The 15,620-nt window shown below is 37.8% G+C and overlaps 1 protein-coding gene across 1 annotated transcript in view; it reads right to left on the minus strand.

The window, feature by feature from the left end:
* Positions 1-15,620, minus strand: part of pdgfc (platelet derived growth factor c) — a 48,091-nt gene that overhangs the window by 18,021 nt on the left and 14,450 nt on the right. The gene's annotated exons all lie outside the window — the stretch shown is intronic.

The raw sequence follows: 15,620 nt of genomic DNA on the forward strand, positions 1-15,620 counted from the left end.
AAATAAGCGCTCACTGTTTCGTCAGGCAAATCATTATGTGATTGTCCTCCTACGGTTGGTGGGCCCTCAAGCACCCACCCCAGGGTAAACTGGTCTCTTGGTGTTCCTACCCTCACCTGGTAATGAACTTTAGTTAGTGACTGAAACAGTGAGACTGCAAATACAAGCAGTGGAAATGAACATTTCCTCCAAAGAGTGTCTGGGCTCAGCCTTAGAGATAGGCAGAGGAAATTGGTCATTTGGGAGCCACTAGTCCTCCACATTGAAAGGAACCAGTTGAGGTGGTTAGGCATCTAACTGATGCCTCATGAACTCCTGATATTTAAGGTGATTTGGATGTTCCCCTGGAAGGCGCCCCTGTGAAAGACCCAGGACATACTGAAGAGATCACATCTCTCAGCTGGCTTGGGAACAGGCATTCCCAAAGTGTTCCTGTGGAAGAGCTGATTAAGTTGTGTAGAGCCAGCCCTGCCCTCTGCAACCCAGACCAAGTTACCTGGTTGCATGGATTAAATATTGAGTTTGAGATTTTAAAAAAAAAAGTAGGAAATGAGATAACATGAAGGTAACCAATCAAAGAAGTTAAAAATTTAACTGACAGATTTATCTGATACTGGAGTAAACACAAAAGCAGTCTCCAAAGAAAAATTCAATCAATCATACAATCATACTCTTTTATTTTTTATTATCATTTGTGAGTGCATGTAATTGGATTTAATTGTATTGTTATGATTCTTTGTAGAATTCAAGAAACTGTTTTGACCAAACCCAATAATCCAACTGGAACTAGTGGCTACAGGGTTTTAATGACAATGACAACACAATGACTATGCTTGTCACTCAGACCCAGACTGCACAGATCCTGTCACCTTGACATGAAAAATTGCCAAGATGCTTCCACCTGAGCCTCACAATCATTGCAAGACAACACCCTGAAACCATGCTGACTGCAGGGCCATTTTAAAGCCATTTAGTAAAATATAATTAAATATAAATAACATAAATACACGAGAAGCCATCTGCACAATTAAACACATTAAAATTAATATAATATATATATTTTACATTATATATGTCTACTAGTGTAGTATTAATAATTATATCTGTATATAATTTATATGCTTATTTATACTGTTTATTACTCATTACACTTACTAAAATACCTAAGTATTAATTATAACTGAAAAACAACAACTTTAACCAATGTTAAAGTATGTCAAAGGTATTAAAAGAGGATGATTGTTTTGTCTTTGCTGTAAAATCACACATACACAATCTTTTAGTCTGCTTCTCTCTGAGGGAAATGCACTTTTTAGCTGTTTTCCCCAGGCGCATTCATTGAATGCAGAGACGCTATTGAAATTGGCACAAAACACTGTAATGCTGTAGCTATATTTAAGTGAACAACATATAATCTGGCTTCAGGAAAAAGGTTCCTTTAAGCAAAGCCCCATTTTCTATGATAAAGGTTTAAGCTTGTGTCAACACTGAAATATTTTGTTTTGCATTACATAAATTGTCAGCAGAACAATTTACTAAAATAAACACTCACTCGGTGTATTCCAATTAGCATTAACGTGCTGTGCTGAAATTTTGATGACTTTCTGTCAAAGTTTACAATGATAAATTGATACCATCCCCAGCATGGTATTTATTTTTGTACCACTGATGAACATTCAGTATTCATAAAACAATCCAATGCATTTAACCATCAGATGAAGCAGCAGGGGCGTAATGTGTTCAGGAGAAGGAGTGTGCTGCTGGATGCTTGGTAGTCCATTAAATGGATGAGTAACCATTTCCCCCGTGCAATACGAACAATTTTATGTTTAAAGCTTGACTACTCTTTATTTTGCCATAAATTTGACTAAGGATGTGATTCATACTCAGTTGCCTGATTCATTGTGAGGTTATTTGCATTACAAAAACATAGACAGGCTAGGTTTATGCCATGTTTTCACCCTTGTTACGTTTCGGTGTTGTCAGTGTGTTGTTTTTGGCGTGACTGTTATGTGTTTCCTGTGTTACTTTGAAAGTCTGTGTTATCTTAGTCTTTTTAGTTTACGTTTCCCTGTCTCGTCAGTTCTGAGTTGCCCCAGCTGTGTTTCCCTCTTGTTGTCCATTTTCCTGATTGCTCCCTCTAGGTATTTAAACCCTGTGTTTCAGTGTGTCATGGTCGCGATCTCCCCCGTGTTGTAAATAGTTTGGTGTTTTGTTGTAAATAAATAGTCTGTTGTAAATAGCTGTAAATAGATTTGTCGATACTTTCGTTTTGGGATTTTGGTGGTGAGCTTTAGTGGGGGTTTTTTTGTGTGTTTTTCTTTCTTTATTTTTACTTTTTTCGTGTTGCACTCCGGTTGCCTAGGCCGGGGTGTAACATATGGGGGCTCGTCCGGGATTGCCTTCGCTGGGGGGTCTGGGGACCGCCCCAGCCTTTGTCGTCGCTGGAGGGTCCGTGGGACCGCTCCAGCCTTCATCCGCCTTCGCTGGAGGGTCCGAGGGACCGCTCCAGCCTTCGTCGTCTGCTGGAGGGTCAGTGGGACCGCTCCAGCCTTCATCAGCTTCGTCTGCCTTCGCTGAGGGGAGGGTCCGTGGGACCGCCCCAGCCTTTGTCGTCGCTGGAGGGTCCGTGGGACCGCTCCAGCCTTCATCCGCCTTCGCTGGAGGGTCCGTGGGACCGCTCCAGCCTTCGTCGGCTTCGTCTGTCTGGATCAAACTTTTCACTTGGTGTTAAATGTTTGATTTTTGGGTGGGGGGAACTGTTACGTTTCGGTGTTGTCAGTGTGTTGTTTTTGGCGTGACTGTTATGTGTTTCCTGTGTTACTTTGAAAGTCTGTGTTATCTTAGTCTTTTTAGTTTACGTTTCCCTGTCTCGTCAGTTCTGAGTTGCCCCAGCTGTGTTTCCCTCTTGTTGTCCATTTTCCTGATTGCTCCCTCTAGGTATTTAAACCCTGTGTTTCAGTGTGTCATGGTCGCGATCTCCCCCGTGTTGTAAATAGTTTGGTGTTTTGTTGTAAATAAATAGTCTGTTGTAAATAGCTGTAAATAGATTTGTCGATACTTTCGTTTTGGGATTTTGGTGGTGAGCTTTAGTGGGGGTTTTTTTGTGTGTTTTTCTTTCTTTATTTTTACTTTTTTCGTGTTGCACTCCGGTTGCCTAGGCCGGGGTGTAACACCCTGTATAATGTCAAAAAACAGCTCCACAGCAACTGAGTTTCTCTGAATGGTTCCAAGGATAATAAATCTCTTTGAAGGAGTGGTCACTGAAAGTAGGTAAGAGAAACCAAATTCAGCTGTGACTTCTTAACAAGCAGTTTCAATTTTGAAAATTTAAAGTCAGTAACTTTAAGCAAACATAGTGTTCACGCCCTTGTTGCTCTTCATGTCAAGTTTTATACGTGATTTACAATGAGAAGTTTAGAAGCTAGTCTGCTAGCTGAATTGGCTGTTTTAACATACAGTACACATAAAGTTTAGAGACACTCACTGACTCGGACTTGATTTGTATATACTAGATGTGTGCATCTTTGTCATGTATTATAGCTTGCTTGGCTCACGTTTATAAAGCAACATGGGCATTACAAAAGAAAAGGGTTCTGATTGGTGAAGAAAGGCACACAGTCCTGAATGTATTTATCTATTTATTAGGTATAACTTGATTACATTTTGTTCTTCTCCACTTGCATCTGCTCTGATTCCATTTATCAGACAGAATATGCATATTAGAAAAGAAAAAAAAGACACTTTTAGGGAAAAAAAAATTACTTCACATTGCAATTACCACTTTGATGTCTTCATTTCGGTTTGATTGTGTGCCAGGTGGGAAAAACTGAATGACTATATGCCAGATGCAAAGAAAAACAAAGCCCAGGCATGAATTCTCAATGAACAGGCTCTTTCATAACTATGTGAAGAGTATACCCTCAAGTACAAATTGTCTCATCCAACCAGGGCCAACTTTCAGGGTTGATCCTACTCCTTGCAAAACTGCACATGCAGTTCTTGCAAAAGCAGGCATTTCAACAAGCATTATTGAAATAAAAGTCTTATCTCCTGCATCAGGACTACACATGTTTATTAACAACAAGCTTCAAAATAAATAATTCAATCTTTAATTTTTAGACTATGGTTTATTTATCACATTGTGTGAGATTGATTCTTTTTCTATCCACTTGCTGAGTCAAGAGGAAATAAGGAGATAGCTTTCATGCTATTAAAGCTTTGTTTGCCATCATAATGACATCTTTTAATTACATCCCCATTACAGTGAGGTTCATTTTGTCCATTTGGTATTTTTAATTATTAATTTTATGTATTATAGACGAAAAACAACCCAACTCTATCTGGCCCTGACTAAAAAAGTAATTGCTTCTCCTTGTGAAATCATAAAATTAACTGTGATTAAGCAGCACATTTGGATAGTTGAGTTCAATTTCACTTGCCACACCCAAATCGGATTATTGCCAGACATGCTGAATCAAGAAAATACTTAAATGGAACCTGTCTTATAAAGTGAAGTAGGCTAAACGATCTCAAAAAGCAACATAAATGCTATAATCTAAGAAAACAGCTGAGAAACAATCATTGACATTAGTCTGGAAAGCATTACAAGGAAGACTCCAGTGAAGCAGAGTGGAAGCCATTACCCACAAATTGGAATAGTGGTAAATAGCGAGGGGAATGGATAAGCGATTTAGTGATTCTGTTTCTATTATTGATATTATTTATCATTTCAAATCGATCAATATCAATTCTCAGTGGGTATCATTGGCTTCACTTTGAATCACCACCATCGCCAAAGCAGCATACCAAAGACATTACAGTCATGCAAATAAATTGCGTGGTCAAATGTTTATATATTTTGGAGGTGTTTCCCCTCTTTGTTGTGATCAATGTTGTGGTCATGACTCAAAAAAGTAATGTATTACACATTACACAGAAAAGATTTCTTAAATGAAGCACGTTACTTAATTACTCCCAGGAGAAATTAATTTGTTACACTACTCGTTACATTCCTCACATTTCTCTGTAAAAAGACCTGAAACGCATTGTCTCATGATTACCATTTAATGATATGAACCTATAGGCTATCGTCCCACACACCAACACAAATCCCTGTCCTAATGAAGACAAATATGATCTTTATCTAAGTATGCAAGTATAAACACAAACTCGACAATACAAAGAAAAGATGAAAACCAGCACAAAGGGACTTTAAAAGCAATCAGCCCTGTGATTTTACTTTAGAAACATGAACAAGTAGAAACAAAGGCTGCAGCCTGACCGCTCTGTTTGTTACCTGTTGAAGTTTAGGGTCTGGCTGTTGGGCTGGGGCTAGCTTAGTGTTAGCATGCTATCTATGCAACTGTTTGCAAAGAGTTGACATAATGTAATTGCTTCTGTCCAGATCTGTTTCCAATTTACCATTTTGCTCTTCTCCTTTTGTGCAATAAAAACAAAAGTAATGTCCATATCCACGCTGTAGACAGCGTTTATTTTCCTCCTCCAACAAATGAACTGAAATCAGTTGATTGTAGCATAAGTGCAAGTGGAACCAAGCTGACTAACAGTTCCAAGGGACTGAACTACTGAACTATTGAGATTCCCATCCCTATTGTGGTTAGTGTGGCTAAATTAAACCAAGAGCACATCAACAACTTATCCAGGAGGCCACAAAAGAAGCCAAAACAACATCTACACACTAACAGGCCCCACTTGTCTAACGTTAAAATTTGATGATCTGGTAATTTAAGTGCAAAAATGCAAAAAATTGAAAAATTGTTAACAGAGAAAATAATTTTTCTAGGTACTCTTTCCTAAAAATGATGAAATATGTTATCATAGGTATTCCAGACATCTTCATGGATGAAATCATAGTTAATCCAGAACGTCTGCAAACATCCTCTCTCATCCCTATACACCCATCACAAGTAACTGCAGAAGGTGGATGAACAATGTGTTCGCATTCCTCTTTGGTTCAGGTATTTTACCGTGAAGCTGAAGAATGAATTATCAGAGTGATTCTTCTTTGTGGATCTTTTATGCACTTGCATCAAAGCAGAGAGTCCTTAAAAGTGAGAGTACATCACCTGAGAACCAACATCTGATTAAAGTCGAATCCACATGGTAAAAAAACAACCTCCTTCTTTCATATAAACACTGTCTTTTCATGCTTTTTCCTTTTCAGCCTTCTCATTGATAGCCTCCCTCTGTAATTTATCCTCAGTGCACTGTAATATGCACAGACACGCTAACACTCAGGCCATGTTCTGGGTGTAACTTTGACTTGAAAATGACCTCACACTCAGGGTTAACCAATGTCATCTAATGATCAGAGATGTGGTCCCCTAGAGTGAATTACCTCAAACATGACTTTTCCTTGACCTACTTTTTTCTCTGTGAGTAAAGTAGAGTCAACTATTAAGGGAGGAAGTGACTCTGAATAAATAGGAGCCTATACACTGCAGCCATTGTGCTTTGTTCACACATTAGTGGGTGAACCATTCATGCTGCTAAACATTAACCTTTCCCCTGCCAAAGGAAAACTAAAATGCCCATACAGAAAACGATGATTGTGTGAACACTTAGATTAGTAGACACAAGGAAAGAAATATGAAAATAGTGAGATATATACTACTCTTATAACAGGATTTATAACACACATCTTAACAAATAATGGGGCCGTAACAGTTATACAGTAAAAGTGCTCAAAAGCTCCATGCACACACATATGCACCCATATACAAGCACACACTTGCATTTAAACCCAGATGCTTTATTAAATGAAATATAGCTTTAAGCTAAGATTAACTAATGATAATGGCTCCTTTGTCCAAGCTGCTGCATGTTTCTCATAAACAACCAGATGGAAGAATGAAAATCATTCATCCTGGCTTTTGTTAGGTTCACTAAATTCATCTTTCTTCACATTCTAAAATTACTGTATCTCATTAAATTAATCCTTAGCTTAGGAGTTTATCTGGCAGTAGTATTGCTTATAGTACAGTAGCAGACATAATTTTGGCCTAGCAAGCCGCTATTCAAACCTGAGAAAGCAATACATGTGTTTCTCATGTGGGGTTTTACATAAACAGTTTTAAAGGAAATACTGTGGTTTTTTTTGCTGTTTTAACAGTTGATAAATTAACTGAATAAATTCACAATAAATCAGTATGAATGTATTTTCAGCACCTTAATTAAATGATTTTATAATTTTGACCAAAGCTGGTAAAAGATTGGCCCAATACTTTCTCAGCCTCGCATAGATCACAGATAACCACTCACAACAGCTATTTCCTGCCTGGTAATCGACAGCTGAGTCACTATGATACTAAATCCAAATTTCAGCTCTGTTACTTATTGATCAAAATGAATGAGGAGCCTCTGTGCAACAGAGCTGCAGCATTTTTGATGAAACTGTACCTAACAAAGAATTCCCTTCTTTTACTGCATGTGTTCCAGCTTCAGTGCAATCAGTCCAACATCTGTTGCTTATTAAATTAGTGCAGTGGTTACTACAGGTGCAGTAAATTCCCGACCTGCTTAAGATATTTATTGCATTTGGGTTTACAGTCAGCCAGCCAGAAAAAAGGAGCTGAAACATGCCACGAGAAACTTTCATACCATTAAAAAATAATTTGGCTCTGCGGAACCCTTTAATCTGCCAGACATAGCTTCTGCATGTTGGGCAGAAGAGGAAGCATAGCAGGTTTGAAAAGAATACCGCAAAAGTTGAAGAAACTTGCAGTTGCACCTTTTGTGTAAAAACAAAACATTTTTAAAACCACATTTGTAAATCTAGAATTAACAAAAGCAACAATTTCTAAAACCTGGAAGCTGAAACGTGATCTAAAAAGTTTGAACAGCTTTAAGATTTGTGTCATTATCTAGTGTTCTGCTAAATATGAAGCATGTTTGGATTCCCATTTTTGTTCTTCAGATAAAATAACATTTTAGTTTTGTGAAAAGGGCAGTTTTGCACAGGGTTCAATGCATTACTTTGCAAATCAAAAAGTATCGCTCACAGGTATTTGATGTGAATTAAGAGGGTAAGTAGCATAAATGTGCTGCTGATCAAATGCACGTGATTAACTGATCATCAGTAAGTATGACCACCTCTATAAATTCAGAGTTTTTAGTAGTTTGCTGATTTGGAGCATTCACACAACATTTTTACATAAACACCTGATCCCAACTGTAAAGCACAATGGTGCAGGGGTGATCATTTAGACTTGTTTTTTTTTTCACTAATAGAAACAGAATCGCTTCAAGATTTGGGAACTTAAGGGAACTTTGCTTAGACGAAAACCTCACTGAAGTAAAGCAACATTATAAAGAAGAGTGGGCCCAAATTTCTCCACAAAGATATGAGATAATGTGTCAAGTGAAAGCTTTCTTTTTTTATATGACATTTTGACCCCTGATATACTCGGACAGGTTTCTCCCAAGAAGCTGGCTGTGGCTCAATATAGGGAAATATCTTCCAGGTATGTCATGTTTACAAGAGTAGGATGCATATGAAGCGCCTTGAGGCGACTTTTGTTGTGATGTTATATAAATAAAATTGAATTGAATTGAATTGAATTGAAGTCACAATAACTCTGACCTTTGATCTTTTGGATATGTCATCATATATCATACAAAGTTTTAAATGTGTTATTAAAAGTCACCTCAACAATTTATATAAGTGTAAAACATAAAAGAAACCAAAAAGAAAAACAAACAAAACAAAAACAGATTTCATTAATTAAGGGAAAAAAGCTAATTTAAAGTTTCTGCTCCTGTGTAAAAAAGTATTTGCCCCCTGCCTTTCAAATCATGAATTATCTGTGACTAACCACATTTTTTGCAAATCTGAGTTCAATTTCACAAAAAACCCCCCAAAAAATCATAATCCCACAATTTAAAGAAACTTGAGAAAAGATGTCAGTCTGGAAAGGTGTACAAAGACATTTTTAAGGCTTTGGGACCACAGTGAGAGTCATCATCTACAAATTGAGAAAACTCAGTGTAATAGTGGCCAAATAGTGGCCAGCCCACCCAAATTACTCGAGGAGTTCATCAACGACTCATCCACGAGGTAACAAAAGAATCAAAACAACATCTCAAGAAATCCAAGAACTTGCTGCCGAGCTTGGTACAACTAGTTATTTGGTTTGGGGGGCAATTACTTTTTCAAATGGGGCCAAGTAGGTTTGGATCATTTTAAAATCATTTTAAAACTGCATTTTGCATTTACTCAGCTTATCATTGTTTGATATATACAATTGTAGATATCATCTATAAATATCATTGATGTTATTTATATTTTTAGCTGACATGGATGTCAAGTTAATGCAAGTTTGACTGACAGCCTAACTAGACTGAATAAGCACATCTATAAGTCCTTAGAATAGATCCCACTGCAGATACTTAATTGATAATTTTTATCATTTTTTAATAATATCTGAGAAAAAAGACAAAACAAAATCCCCTTTGGATCTACCTAGAAACGTACAAAAGACTATGGGTTAGTATGCTGAAAAGGGCAGTCTGTGTGATTCCAGGTGTAATTTACACGCTGATCCCAAAGGACACAAGAGGATAAGACAGTTTATTGGACTTGCAATGATTAATTTGGGAAACTTATAACATGCTACTCAGAAAATCTTTTTCCTTTCAATGTTTTTACACCAACAAAGGGAGGAAAGGATTTGCCAAACATATGCTCGCGTCCGTTTCACTTTTCAAACCTTTTAAGCATCCAGTTCTATCATTAGGGGAAAACTACTACCTGTAAAAACATTTTAAGTGAGGGAGTTATAGGTCAAAAGATATGGAATCAGTCCTTGCACTAAAGGCCTGAACCACATGGTTTTCTTGAGCGTTAATGTATTAATGTGATACTGTTGATCCCCTGCATTGAAACGTTCCTTTTTCATGAAACTACCTACATGGAAGTCAGAAAAGTCATGGTTGATGACCTCAGAGCATTTACCTTCTAGATTTGAATGAATGGTGGTCCTCCTTTAGCCACAAGATCAACTTGACTAAGAGGAGATGAACAACATCTGCTCACACCTGCTGTAGAACATTTAAAGATTATATCAGATGGCCCATTTCATACCAGGTCTGTGTCTACCTAAAACCCTAAATAGAAAGGATATTTAAATTTTCATTTACTACAATTAAAAGTAAAATTTGGTTCATGTTGTTTTCCTTGTATTATTTTAAGTAAATGATACAAAGCATGTGTTGCTATAAATTACTGGTATATGATTTGCTAAAAGCAGTGCACTGCAAAAATGAACAATTAAAATGTAAGCTTTACGGTAGTAAATGGTAAATGGCCTGTATTTGTGTATATATATATATAGCGCTTTACTTAGTCCCTGTGGACCCCAAAGCGCTTTACACTACATTCAGTCATCCACACATTCACACACTGGTGATGGCAAGCTACATTGTAGCCACAGAGGCGAGGCTGCCGGACACTGGCGCCACCAGTAGGCAACAGGGGAAGTGTCTTGCCCAAGGACACACGACCGAGACTGTCAGAGCTGGGGGCTAGAACCGGCAACCTTCCGATTACAAGACGAACTGCCAACTCTTGAGCCACGATCGCCTCGATTTTTTTCATTAAGATGAAAAGGAAAATTCACAGTTCTGATTTTCTGGAAAAGTAAAACACATCAACTTTAAGAGTTAAAATTAGCATTACTGTGAGACTATAGTTGGTAGATAACAATTATTATACAAAGTAGTATCTCTCAGAATGCATAAAAATAGCCTATGCTAAAAAACACTAAAGTTATATTATTAAGTCCTCAAGCCACCGATGGCTGTGAAAGATATCCTTAGCGCAATGCACAGTGTTATCTGAGAAATGATTACAAATCGTGATAAGTTTTTCCAAAGCCACAGCTGCAGGCTGTTAATGACAGTGAATGCACAGGAGTGTGCAAGCTCATGTTATGACTGCACACCACTGGCAGACACACCAAACCTAAACTGAAGTCTTTCAACCCCTCAGGCTTTGGTCCCATCTAGCACTAGCCACCACACAACGGCCTCTCCTCAGATTACAATGCTTCCACACCCCTCAATGATTTCTTGGAGCCTCTAATTAGTGCACGCACTTGTGTTTGGCATTTAGAAAAAGAAAGATTGAGTGTCAGTGTTTCTGACCCTCTGGAATTCTGTGTCTGAGCCTGGATTTAGACATGATATCAGCATAAAAATCAGCCATTAAGTGAAGAATAAATTCACTCAACCTCATTATTGTTCTTTATCATTTATGAAGTCTGTAGTTACTCACTGTTGCCTAATTCAAACAGACAATTTCTAAATCATTCTAGTTTTGCACAAGTTACAACAGTGTACAAGCTTCTCTCTGTCTTAAAATTGCTGTCATGTGCTGCATTATACAACGATGCCCCTCATCAACCTGAATTTCCTTGTTAGCTGTCACGCACATAATTAATATCAAAGCTAATTATTGTAAAGAGGATGGACTGATAGTTGAAAAAAGAAAGAAAACAAAGCAGAGCTGTGCAATGTGAAACACTAGGAGACAGAAGTACCGTCCCCTTCTGGCTAAAGAAGAAGAAGAAAAAAAGGCAATGACAGATGAATTAGGTCTTTTTTAAACTTTGTTTCACAGCTGTGGATGGCAGCTTCAGGCTGCTTTGTAGTCACATCTGTGTGCTGGACAGCTGGATATTTGGAGAAAATTACAGTTTGATCTGTGACGAGCCAGATTGGAAGACAGCTTTGCTTTACCAGATCCAGACACTGCTATTAAGACTGATCAAAGATCCAGATTTTGCAATGAACATAGCTGAGAGATTTGAGACCTGACCATAACCCACCTTGGAGCTCCCTGGAGCTCTCCCCTGAGATAGAAACATTCAAATCAACAATGCAGGGCTTACAGGAGGTCAATAATGTTTTCAACTAATGATTTCTAAATTGTTCTGGGACCACACAAGTATGTTCTGGAATGTCAGGAAAGCTTAGGTTGCAACTTGGAGAGCAGCCAAAGTCAGACACTCAATGAGTTTGTCTTCACACATCTTCCTCCCTTGTCCCATTACTTTAATCTTATCTTAAATCAGAAAAATCCAAGTAACAGAGAACTCCCAGTGATCACTGTAATGTAAAAACTAAGAGCATTGCAGCTACTAAGCAATGATTATCTAAACACAACATCTGCCTTGAATTCCCAAAAAATAAACTTACAATTTACTTGGCAAACATAACCTCTAAGCAACCCTTTAAGAAGCTTGCAGCAACGCAAGAAAATCTGGGTAAAACCTCGAATGGTCTGATGGGATTTTTGCTGTAAGAGAAAAGCATTCAGTATAGAAATAGATAAACATACAGCTCAATTCAGTTCAGTATTGGCAATTTAAAGATAAATTCTTTGGTCTATGGCTCTGATTCCAAATACAGATCAGTTTCTTTAAGGAGCTTGTCGTGGATCTCTAATTACTGCCACCCGACCAAGCCTCTGTAACCTTTTGGTCCAGCTGTCGACAGAAGAGAGGCTGTAGCTCTGAACCTAGGGTAATGAAAATATACCCCTTTGAACCTCTATTTACCAAGGGAGGGTTTACTGAGCACAACTGCTCTTTTCCTGTGACATCCTGCTTTTTCTTCCAAACACAAGAACTGCAGAAAAGAAGCCTTGGGTTGTTGTGTACAGAATGTATACAAGATTCAAACTGATGAAACCGTGTTCAAAGCCATAGACGTTGGTTCTTCCTTTGTTGGTAATTCAGTCAACTATGTCCTTATGTCCCTTAATCAAATTCAAACTCACTTATTTTGTTGAACCTAAAAAAGAAAGAAAAGAAAACAGGAGGAAATGTATATCTTTCAGATGTGAGAGAATAGTGTCTGCACCCCAGAATACCAAGTTGCCAAGAGGCTGGATTTGCTAAACTAAACATGTTTGTACCTGGATCTTCAGAGTTGACATGAGTGGCAATTTCAGGATTAGAAAAAGGGGAAACTGATGTTTCTGAAGGGTGATGTTTGAAGGTAATTCAGTGACTTAAAGTATGCAAGTTAATTCTCCTTATGGGTCACTTTAATCAATTATATAAAGAAGTACAATGGAGTGTTGTCTGGTTTTAAGAAAAAACAATTTTCTTCAATTATCTAATTATCTTAAACATTAAATCTTTCTCTCATTATGTCATTAAGCCCTGTTACAAAATTACAAAATTTCACATTTCAGAGCATATTAAATACTACCACAGTTTATGTGAGATTAGAATAGAGACAGGCAGCTACATTCCAGCTCTGTGCAAGTTATTGCAAGAACAGAGATGGACATGTTTGCTGGTTAAGGGGAAATTTGGCACCTTGCACTGATTGATTTCAATGAAAAAGGGGAAGGGGGGGGGGGGGGGGGGGCTTCCTGGTGTAAGACATGGGCGTGTCACACTGCATGAATGAAATTAAATGCCAATTGAGTGTGAAAGTCAGGCTGCTGTCTTCTCCAATAGCTCTGATTAACTCATTAAGCACCAGATGAAGCTGGTGATTCAGTGACCTTTCATGCTTCACCTTAGCTGATTCTGAATGGCTAATTGCATACAAATCATTAAGTCAAACAATATCTCATTTAAAACAAGCTCACTCATTTATAAACACATCCAGTGATTATTTTATGGTGTCTCTCTGCGTACATCATCACATTTTTTGTTGCGTAAGGTGAACTTTCTTAACTGGACTTCAGCACCTGAACTGCAAGTAAATCTTGCCTGACATTCTATAACATCTGCATCCTGCTACACAAATATAATACTACTCAATGGCTGAAATTTCCTGAGGAGCACTGTGATATCATCAAACTCACTGGACATAATTTTTATGAGCTCGTTTAGGAAACAGCTTTCGATATAACAAATAAATGGGAACTCTCACCACTTAGCTTCCAATTTTCCTCTACACAGGTCACTGAGTCTCAGATTGTCCACTGTTTCAGGACAATCTGAAGGCTGTCTGACTCTCCTGCTGCTCGTAAAAAGGCCTTTTAATCATCCGCATCTGTTTGCTTCCAAACATAACCTCACAGTTTGATGATTATTTTATCTTTAGAAACAATGAATATTCATGATGCTGCATTCAAGCAACAATAGCCACATAATTATCTCTGGAGATAAATGGATACAAAACAGATGTCTGTTCCTCTAACATAAGCGAATATGTGCATCTGAGTAAATACGTCAAGTAATGGAGGGGGTGGGGGCAAGGTATAGCCCAAGGAGGTTGCCAGTGTATTGTGGGGCCAACAGAAAGATATAGACCACTCATGGTCACAGTAACACCTATGGACAATTTACAATTGATGTCTTAGGGACTGTGGGGTTAACTTGGAGAACATGTAGAGAACCTATGGAAGCACAGGGAAAACACAGAAGAGCCCTAGCCAGCCAGGAACAGTCTTACTGTCAGGTAATGGTGCTAACCAATGCTATAGCCAAGGTACAGTAAACACCACATGTAGACCAAAACGTAGACATAACAATGAATCAAATTGTATCCTATATGACATGTATTAAAGCGTTTCTTATTTGTTCGCAGCTTATAAACTTCATTCAATTTTGACTGAAATTCTGGAGTGCTATGTGCAGTCATTGGTACTAAGCAGGAAACCTTATTGGTCAAAACCAAATCGATTCACTTACACCAATCACGCACATTTGCTTTGAACGTGACTGGCGGTCATGGTGGAAGACAAGAATGTTTGTTTTTCTACTGCATCAACAGAGTAAATATTAACTCAGTATACTTTGGAATACTCTTTTTCTGGTCTGACTGCAAATGAGTTTACCTTCATTTGTAGTTGCTAAAAAGTACCTATGAGTAATGAGTTTGCCTTTAATGAGTAACCAATTATTTTCTGCTTTGAAGCAACAAGTCCTGTTCGTTACTTGATCTCTTTTTAGGCTATTTAGGTAGACTAATTGAAGTCACTTTACAATAACAGTAAATGTTTGTGCTTTGACAGTATGATTCAGATGACTCAGAATTCAGATGATAACAAGCTTGTTATCTAAAAACTACTGTACTAAATACTGCTCTAACAAAGCAAAACACACACATGCACCACACACACACACAACCACTTACACAATAAGAAGTAAAAAAGTCTCCTACTAATTAGTTTGACTTTTGAGTCACCTGATCATCAGTCAGTTTGAACATGTTTTTTCAATAGTAGTTATCTAAATTTAAATGATGTAGGACCATGTGAGTGATCTTTTTTATTTTTAAAATCTTTGTTTTCACAAATTACTTGAGTTTTTGAATTCATACTTACGTTCAAACCTATCTTACAATACAATGACGAATGCAAATAGCATTTGACTGCAAATCCAGCTGCTCTCTGCCTATGTGATAACTGAAAATATTTAATATATTTTCAGTTATATTTATAACAGAAACACTGGCAGCAGCAGAGTGGTTAAAACAAACGCTACACTGACACCAAGCATGCAAACACGTCCATAATCTGCCTGTGAAAACTGAACACTGAAAGCATCCAATACTGCAAACATTGCCAAAAACAAGCCAACTCGGTGACCTGCTTAAATCTCCGCTAAAGCCTGTCAACAGGTGTGAAGGGA

The sequence above is a fragment of the Astatotilapia calliptera genome, chromosome 2 (assembly GCF_964374335.1).
Source record: "Astatotilapia calliptera chromosome 2, fAstCal68.1, whole genome shotgun sequence".
Lineage (NCBI taxonomy): Eukaryota > Metazoa > Chordata > Actinopteri > Cichliformes > Cichlidae > Astatotilapia > Astatotilapia calliptera.